This window comes from Coffea eugenioides, unplaced genomic scaffold, assembly GCF_003713205.1.
Source record: "Coffea eugenioides isolate CCC68of unplaced genomic scaffold, Ceug_1.0 ScVebR1_48;HRSCAF=264, whole genome shotgun sequence".
In the NCBI taxonomy this organism is placed as follows: Eukaryota; Viridiplantae; Streptophyta; class Magnoliopsida; order Gentianales; family Rubiaceae; genus Coffea; species Coffea eugenioides.
In genome coordinates this window covers 109,205-119,078 of record NW_020864331.1, presented here as the reverse complement: position 1 = coordinate 119,078, position 9,874 = coordinate 109,205, and the positions used below count along the sequence as shown (strand labels likewise).

The 9,874-nt window shown below is 38.8% G+C and overlaps 1 non-coding gene across 1 annotated transcript; it reads left to right on the top strand.

The window, feature by feature from the left end:
* Positions 1–9,020: 9,020 nt before the first annotated feature.
* Positions 9,021–9,127, top strand: LOC113758340. The gene has a single exon (XR_003466677.1). It is a non-coding gene; the product is annotated as a small nucleolar RNA R71 (small nucleolar RNA).
* The last annotated feature ends 747 nt before the right edge of the window (positions 9,128–9,874 follow it).

Here is a 9,874-nt window from a genome sequence, read left to right as displayed (position 1 = left end):
ACTCCCCCTCACTTATTGTTTAACTCGATTTTTGTACATGCAATCTGTGGTATGAATTACTGAACTATCTGGTTATTTTGATTGAGACGAGGGTGTACTTTATCATACTCGTTCTCTTGTCTGTTCATATGCCAAATGTTGGTGCGGATCTGAATCTGTTATCTGTTATCTGTATCTGTATCTGTTCTGATGTCGTTTGGAAGCTGGTATCCAACGACCTTTCTGTGACCTCTGAGCTCAACACCTGTGGCCAGTTACTCGAGTCGGGCCGGCAAGGGCCTGGTCGATTAGATAACGAACCACGGTAGTCTGTTTTGGGATCTTTGGGTATTGAGACCCTTGATTCCGGTATACTCGAGTATTACCATTTCTGATCTGATTGGATTTCGGGCCCGGTGGGGGTATGTGAGGTGGAAGGAATCGGAGAAAGTGGAGTCTACGGTATTAGATACTCCTTTAACGTTGACGGAGTGTCAACTATTATTTCGATCAAGCTTCGGTGACGCAAATGGGAATTTGGCTCCTGAGAGTCACCTGTATCCTTCCTATATGAATCATTGGTTCCTTTACTTTACATCCTGATTTGTTAAATGTGAAATGCCATGATTTTACTGCTATATGTCTGGTACCTCATTGAGCGCAAGCTCACCCCTTTCTGTTCCTTTTGTTTTCCTCACAGGAAAATAAATTTTTTTGGACTGGATTCGATAGTTGGTTGCTAAATTGAGCTAGATGGACATATCTTTTATATAGTTCATTGATTGAAACCCTAAATGTACTTTTGGGTCCGTTTCTCTTTTGATTTCGCAAACCGTATATGTATCAACTTTTGAACACTTTTGTATGCCACTTTGGATTGTATATGCTTAATTTCAAGATGTATATATTTGATTGATGCTTGGTTGGATTTTGACGTGTCGGTTACTATTCATGGCCGACTCCGTTTTCATTTTTTTATTTTGTGATTTTGACTTGTTTATGCGCTTTTGTATGTTCCGGAACGTATTAGATCGCTTGAAATTGAACCGTTAGTCCTGGCGAGAGCTGGGCAGGCAGTCCGCTAACCCCTTTGGTTCGCCTTAGGGGAAGGTGGGGCTGTCACATAATCAAGAACTAATACGACTCTAGCCAAAGGTGCAACGTTTCAGACACGGTCCATTCAACTGATCATCGATGCAAAGATAATTCAATTACTCATTAATAGATTGGTTATAGTTGTCATACACGCGATAAACAACCAACCTTTCCTTACCTTTTTGATAGTCAAGGTACGACCGTTAACTATTTCCCTAACCAAGAAATAACCCTAGGTACGACCATAGGATTTAATTCCTTGATTGCGTTAAGAATTAGAAAAGCCCAACCCTAACCGACAAACACGCTACGAGGGTTTGTTTAAGTTAGATCATACGTTTTCCTAACATGAAACCAATCACGCTAGTCGCCACTAGTATTAACCAATTGAACAATTATGGATTCAATCAATTAATCTGACAGTAGATTATTAGGTTAATTCGAATATCGGGCCCTTGACATTCAAATAACATAACAAGCATAAGCAATTAAATCAGGAAACGTACAAATATCAATAAATAAAAGAAATAAATAAAATTAATTCGATCTCACAGATATTTGGAACCGTGCCTTCAAGTTGACCTTCGACTAGATGAGAAACTTAGTTCATCTACATGGAGGAAATCCCATGCGAAATTACAGAAGTTATTATCCAAAAACAAGCTATGTTCCCGTCGTTCTCTTAGAAGAGACCGAAAAGAAGAAAAATAAAGAAAACGAAGGAATTGGCCGAAGCCCAAAAGAACAAAGTTCCCTATTCTAAACAAATGACTACTTATATCTCCCTAGTTGGTCTCTACCGACTTGAGAGAAAAGGTACCAAAAAGAAAGCTCTGCCGAATTTCCACTTTTCTAGTTTCCTATTGCTAGTCAAAGACTCCCTCGTACAAGTCATCTATCTAATACTAAAGTCCACATATCAGCAACCGAAAAAGGCTTCCTTGTAGCACCATATGGGGCCCGATTGTTTGAAGTCTCAATTGTCTCCAGAAAGTCCCTCATTTTTTGTAGTTTTCTGCTCCATTCCCTGAAATTAAGTCCAGATACCATATATAACCAAATATAAATAAATATTAACAATTAAAACAATATTTGGCAGGGACAAAGGGGAAATTAATAATAAAATAACCAACAATTAATACCCTATCAATTCCCCCCACACCTAAATCATGCTTGCCCTCAAGCATGAGAACAGCAATTGAACACCAAAATTTGACAATGGCTATTGCTCCAACTACCGTATTGCCAAGATACCCAGAAAAACATATATCAAGCATCACAAGTTAAGATCCAAGAAAACCCACTCCGGTTAGCTTCCCAACCACCAACTCCTCCAATTTAAAGCAAACTAATCTAAGAAAAAGGAATGGTTGCTCACAGCAAATGGTCCAACTATTAACCAAAATCTCGACATTAAGATCACAAACCGGCAAGCTGACTTATTCACATACTAACACAATCTTTACTTTACTTCTTTTTTTTTCTTTCTGTTTTTGTTTTTGTTCTTTTTTTTGAGTAACAAAAGACTTAGTCTATAGCCCTTAGAGCCTTTTGACGCGAACTCCAACATTTGCCAGATGGAGGAGCCCGATTACTCAGCTCCAATCGCTACGGGACCACGCACTCATAGTAACTACTACCTTTTGACGCGAGAATTGACACTTTAGGTGAAGATCCCCGGTTACTCGGTAGTAACCACTAGCGGAGTACAGTCAACTCTTATTTACAACCATATAACACAATAATTAAAAGTAACACAAAAATAACAGCAGCCAGCCTCAAATTTCCAAACATGGAGAACTAAAATTAATAATTGGACCAATTCACATGAAAAATGCCAACAATCATTCCCTATGCCTAGAAAAGTTAACCCAAAATTAGAAGAGTCAAACAATCACCGATATTCACCAAAGAGATGTTCTTGGACTAAACCACATTAACTTAATACACTTTTATTATTAAAACTTGACAATAGTAGAATTGGGGCCTAACAACCATCATCAATCCTTGGTAGTCACAGAAGTAAAAAGAAAAAAGAAAATAAAAGAAAAACAGAACAAATGACAAGAAATAAAGGAAAAACATCTAAAAAGAAAAATTAAAAATACTAGCTATACCGCAGCTCATCCCCCCCACACCTAAATTTGACATTGTCCTCAATGGAGGTCATAAAGCAAAGAAAGCAAATAGGACAACGAATCTTCCCTGAATACGTGGTGGAAGGTCTCGGGCGGCTATGGAATAGGTGGGAACGGTGGAGTGAAAATGGTGCTACGGTAGTGTGCAGCAGTGAAGGATTGCAGAGGGAAGGAGAGCTCCGGCGTACGTCTTGGTCCAAGCGACAGCGGCGGCGATGAGCGGCGTGGAGGTTGGGAGGTCCTAGACCTAGAAGAGGATCTGGGGCTCACCATGGTCACCACTGAACAACCAACCCAACAAAGGAAACAAAAATTCCAAAATCCAACAGAGTGTGACAAAGAACTAGAATTGCACTGAATAAATGAGTCAATAAAGCCAATAAAGCCAGTAATCACTTGACAATAATAATGTCGCCCAAGTTAACAATGAAACGTGCACTTTATCTAACCATCAAACCAGCAAATCCCCAGACAATGCAGCAGTTTCAATCAATGGCAGAGGACGTCCAACAGTGTGCTTGAACGCAAACAATTCTAATGAATATGCCGATCAAACAAACTAGGAACGGTAATAGTGTCTAAACAAATCAACGAATCTCAACAGATGAACTCAATTCTACTCAAAATCGCAACAAATGTTCCCAAGAATTCAGCAAGTCCAGTAATAGCAGGTTTCAAACATGCAACCCAAACCACTGAGACATCCCAACCAACACCAAATAGTACCAGAAAGTAGAAGAAACCAAATTGGGAATCAATTTGCAAAGAACTCCCAAATCAAACCCAACTAGCTCCAAAATAAATTAACTATCAGAGATGCCCTCAAAACCAAGTACCAAAAATGCAACAGAAACTCCCAAACAGTTCAACGGGAAAAAGAAAATTAAGCAAATCACCTCCTGTGTTTATCCATCAAGAAACCCAAAAAAAGGCACAAATTCCAGCAATTGAGGATTCAGATAAATACTAAATGAGGGAGAAATTTCAATACCTCTACTTGTCAATTTTGACAGGTGGTGATGCACGGCAAGGGGAAAACAGAGAGACGGGCGGCGAACGGCGTTGTCTGGTGGCGTGGCGGACAGCAGCGGCGGCGGACGAACGACGTGGGCTGAGCGAGAGGTGGCGCCCGAGGGTGAGTAAGGGAGAAATAGGGGCGGCGCACGCCTTGGGTGAGCTGCGGACAGCGGCCTGAAGGCTCGCGATGGAGGGGTCCAAGGCGGCAGCGTACGAGGGAGAGTTGGTGGAGAGGTGCGGATGGGTTGGCCAGGAGAGAAAGGGAGGCGGTGGTGCGCGCGGCAGCTACGTGCAATGAGGAGATGGAGGGAGGTGGCGGCGGCGAGGTAGATTGAAGAAGAAAGAAAGGAAAAAGGGGAAACAAGGCAGCGGGGAAGAAGAAGAAAAGGGAAAGAAAAAAATAAAGAAAAGAGAAAAATAAAGGAGAAAAAAATAATAGCTTTTGGTCTATTTTTTTTCTTTTTCGAATTTAAATTTCAAGAAAAAAATGAATTGCTGAGAAAAAACTAAACTGAAGGTCAGGAAGAAGAAATAATTTTCTATATATATATTTTTTAATTAATTTACTTTTTTTTTTAAAAAAATTTAATTTAATTTTCAAAATTTGCATTTTTTAAGAAAACACAAAACTGAAGGTTTAAAAGGAAAATAAATTTTTTTTTTTTGAATTCATGTTTTGGGTCGTCAAACACCGCGTGGGCACGCCAAAATTATAAAACGGCTACTGACCTCGAGAGACACTAATATGGCGCGGGGCACGCCAAGATTGGTAAACGTCTACTGACCTCAGGGATCACTAACATGGCGTGGGCACGCCAAGATTGCACTTCCTGGTCACAGTGAAGAAAAATATCAAGACCGACTACTACCCAAATGAGAAACAACAAAACGAAAGAATTGAACAACGAAAAATAATAAAACCAATATTTGGGTTGACTCCCAAAAAGCGCCTTTCTTTAACATTTTTTGGCTAGATGTTGTCATATTTGTTCAGGGAGGATAAAATCTTGTGGCTTGTTTCAGTGCTTCATCCTCTATATAATCCTGATAGCCCTCGTAAATAGAGTAATTTTTTAGCACACGAGCTACGATCTTCCATGAACTAGTAGATGGCGCCAAACTGGTCAACAATAATCTGGATTCTTCACTCACTCCTCCATCATGCACATTTATTGGTTCAACATATTTTGCCATTACCGCTCTTAACTTATTCCTGTCATGAAATTCAAAATTTTCTGGTATAATAAAGTCAACCTCATTAACAGGAATTGAAGAATAAGAGTCAGGAGAATATTGATTAAGGAATGGAGGAGATGTCACTGCATTTGGAGATTGTTCACTGGATTCATTCACTTGAACGAGTTGATGTTGGGGTCTCATTTCTTGCGTTTCAACTTCCTTTTCAATTGCATTTTTAGATCCATTTTCTTGAGACTCTTGTAGCTCCATGTCACTTGTCAGGATAATTGCACTCTCATCTTCTTCAAGGTCGATGTTGGTCTGTGAGGGCAATTTTTCACTCACGTAAGAAGCTAATTGCGTTATTCTGGATGCCAGTAGATGCACTTGATCCGCCATCCCGGATGTTAATAGTTGCACTTGATCCGCCATCACTTGTGTCTCCTGTTGAAATCGATATGTATTAGCAGCTAGTAATTCCATCATTTCTTCAAGAGACATACCTGACATGGGTGATGGTTGTTGAGACTCTTGCTGTTGAAAACCCATTGGTCTGGTCGCATAATTGAAATTGAAATCATCCCACCATTCTTGATCATACCCGTTTTAATAAGGGTCATACCACGTTTGATATTGAGGTGAAAAATCTCCAAAAGTATCGATTGGAGCACTTAGATTATCTTGAAATGCGGGGCATGTGTCGGTTGAATAATCTGAGGTAAAATAAGTTCCACAATTTGCACCAGCCTATTGATCATTAGGAAAAACACGAGTCTCATAACCCCATTCAGGAATAAAGTCCAGTTTATCACCAAAATACGGAATGTTAGCAGCCATAAACTATATTAAAAAAATAAGAGAAAAAAAAATCAAGATGAACTAAAAAAGAAACAAATTAATCAGGCACCAGTCCCCGGCAACGGCGCCAAAAATTGACAGGGTGTCGATGCCTGTGCAATAATAATTACCTACTCAATACAAAAACAAATTTTGTATATAGCGGTGAGTAGGGTCGAATCCACAGGGACTGGGGATAATTCGTTTCTTCTAGAGTTCAGTGCATGGGGGATTTTTGGAAAATACAAAATTACTAATTAACTAACTAATGAAACAATTAATAGAAATAAACAAGAATTGATCAAGAACCAATACGACTCTAGCCAAAGGTGCAACGTTTCAGACACGGTCCATTCAACTGATCATCGATGCAAAGATAATTCAATTACTCATTAATAGATTGGTTATAGTTGTCATACACGCGATAAACAACCAACCTTTCCTTACCTTTTTGATAGTCAAGGTACGACCGTTAACTATTTTTCTAACCAAGAAATAACCCTAAGTACGACCATAGGATTTAATTCCTCTATTGCGTTAAGAATTAGAAAAGCCCAACCCTAACCGACAAACACGCTACGAGGGTTTATTTAAGTTAGATCATACGTTTTCCTAACATGAAACCAATCACGTTAGTCGCCACTAGTATTAACCAATTGAACAATTACGGATTCAATCAATTAATCTGACAGTAGATTATTAGGTTAATTCGAATATCGGGCCCTTGACATTCAAATAACATAACAAGCATAAGCAATTAAATCAGGAAACGTACAAATATCAATAAATAAAAGAAATAAATAAAATTAATTCGATCTCACAGATATTTGGAACCGCGCCTTCAAGTTGGCTTTCGACTAGATGAGAAACTTAGTTCATCTACATGGAGGAAATCCCATGCAAAATTGCAGAAGTTATTATCCAAAAACAAGCTATGTTCCCATCGTTCTCTGAGAAGAGACCGAAAAGAAGAAAAATAAAGAAAACGAAGGAATTGGCCGAAGCCCAAAAGAACGAAGTTCCCTATTCTAAACAAATGACTACTTATATTTCCCTAGTTGGTCTCTACCGACTTGAGAGAAAAGGTACCAAAAAGAAAGCTCTGCCGAATTTCCACTTTTCTAGTTTCCTATTGCTAGTCAAAGACTCCCTCGTACAAGTAATCTATCTAATACTAAAGTCCACATATCAGCAACCGAAAAAGGCTTCCTTGTAGTACCATATGGGGCTCGACTGTTTGAAGTCTCAATTGTCTCCAGAAAGTTCCTCATTTTTTGTAGTTTTCTACTCCATTCCCCGAAATTAAATCCAGATACCATATATAACCAAATATAAGTAGATATTAACAATTAAAACAATATTTGGCAGGCACAAAGGGGAAATTAATAATAAAATAACCAACAATTAACACCCTATCAAGACCTGTCAGCCAATTGCAAGAAAATGTTAGTATGCTTTAACTCTTTCAACCCCAATTGTCTAGTCACAGTTAAAGGGATCAATGACACACTTGCGCCAAGGTCACAAAGTGCTTTAGAGAATTCTACATTACCAATAGTGCAAGGAACTGTGAAACTCCCTGGATCTTTCAACTTTGGTGGCAATTTGTTTTGTATGATGGCACTACATTCTTCCGTTAATGCAATTGTCTCACTATCTACTAACCTCCTTTTCTTAGTCATTATCTCATTGAGAAACTTTGCGTATGAAGGAATCTGCAAAATAGCATCAACAAAAGGAATGTTAATATATAATTGTTTGAAAATGTTGACAAACTTCTCAAATTCTTTGTCATTTCTCGAAGGTTTCAATCTTTGAGGGAATGGCACCGGTGGAGGAATTGGTGTTGTATCTCCCATTTGTGGTTCATTTTCCTCCATCTTTTCTTTCCCTTTGATTTTCTTGCCGTCCTCTCCTAACTCACTCAACTGCTTGTTCTCTCTTCTTTCACCTTCTCTCTCACATTCAACTACAGGCAGCTCACCTACTTCCTAACCACTACGGAGGGTTATACCCTTCACATGCTTCCTTGGGTTCACCTCAGTCTTGCTAGGTAAATCCCCTTGGTTACGATTTTTAACCGCATTTGCTATTTGCCCTAATTGGACCTCAACATTCCTGTATATATTAGTGAGTTGGTTCATCCTTCCTTCAATTCTTTTAAACCGTTGAGTAGTGGCACTGGCTAACTTTTCAATTTTATCATTTGATACATTTGCCAACTTCTCAATTGCTAATTCCCAAGTTGGTTTGGACTCCGGAAGTGATTGTTTTGGTTGAAAGCCTGGTGGATTAACTGGTCTTTGTTGATTCCCTTGATCCTTCCATCCAAAATTCGGGTGATTACGCCATCCTGGATTGTAGGTATTAGAGTATGGATTATTTTGGGGTGGACGGTTGTAATTGTTGAGATATTGAACCTGTTCGCTGCTAAAACACATAGAATCATCACGATCTCCGCCACAAGTAGTACAACATGCAACAACTACTCCTTGATTAGAACTAAAACCAACGTGCCTATTAAGCATCTTAACCACATTATCCATTTTTACACTTAACATATTCAAAGTATCTACTTCAAGCATACCTGCGGTTCTCCTTGTTTTACCTCGTTCGTTTGCCCATTGGTAGTTGTTAGTAGCCATTTCTTCAATCAATTGTTGAGCTTCCCTAGTTATCTTTCCCATCAATGCTCCTCCCGCTGCCGCATCTACATGCGTCTTTGTTGGATAGGTGAGACCATTGTAAAATGTTTGGACTACTAGCCAATCTGGTAAACCATGATGAGGACATCTTCGTTGCAATTCCCGATAGCGCTCCCAAGGTTCATACAATGTCTCTCCTTCCTGTTGAGAGAAACTAGTTATATCCATTCTAAGTTTAGCAGTTTTTCCAGGTGGAAAGAATTTATTAAGAAAAGCCTTAGTTAATTCAGCCCAAGTAGTAAAAGTGTTAGGAGGATGAGATTGTAGCCAAACCTTGGCCTTGTCCCTTAGTGAATATGGAAACAATCGAAGTTTAATTGCATCATCACTAACACCATTAAACTTAATTATATCACAGATTTCAAGAAATGTTGACAAGTGAGAATTTGGATATTCGGTAGCATTACCTCCATATTGAGATTGTTGTACCATTTGAATCAGTGATGGTTTAATCTCAAAATTATTAGCATTTACCGTTGGCCTTACAATGCTAGTTTGAGAATCTTGTGTTCCCGGTAAAGCAAAATCTCGTAGAATTCACCTATTTGGGTCATTTTCCGCCATTTCTTCCTCAAATGGTCACTCTATCAAGATTTCCTCAATCGGCTGCCAAATCTCTTGTTCCTTTTGATGTGATGTATTCCTCCTTTGTCTCCGTAGTGTCCTCTCAATTTCAGGATCTAAAAATGCAACTTCTCGATTTGATCGGTGCATACACTACAAATAAAAACAAGAGAAATTTTGCAGTTTTAATTATTAAAATCAACTATAAACAACTTGAATAAAAATAATGGAAATATCTAAATTAATAGAGATGATTAGACCCTAATATTGCCGCTCCCCAGCAACGGCGCCAAAAACTTGACAGGATTTTTATATCAATGCAAGTTTAAATCCGATTTTGTACCCGTTGACTGCAAGTAT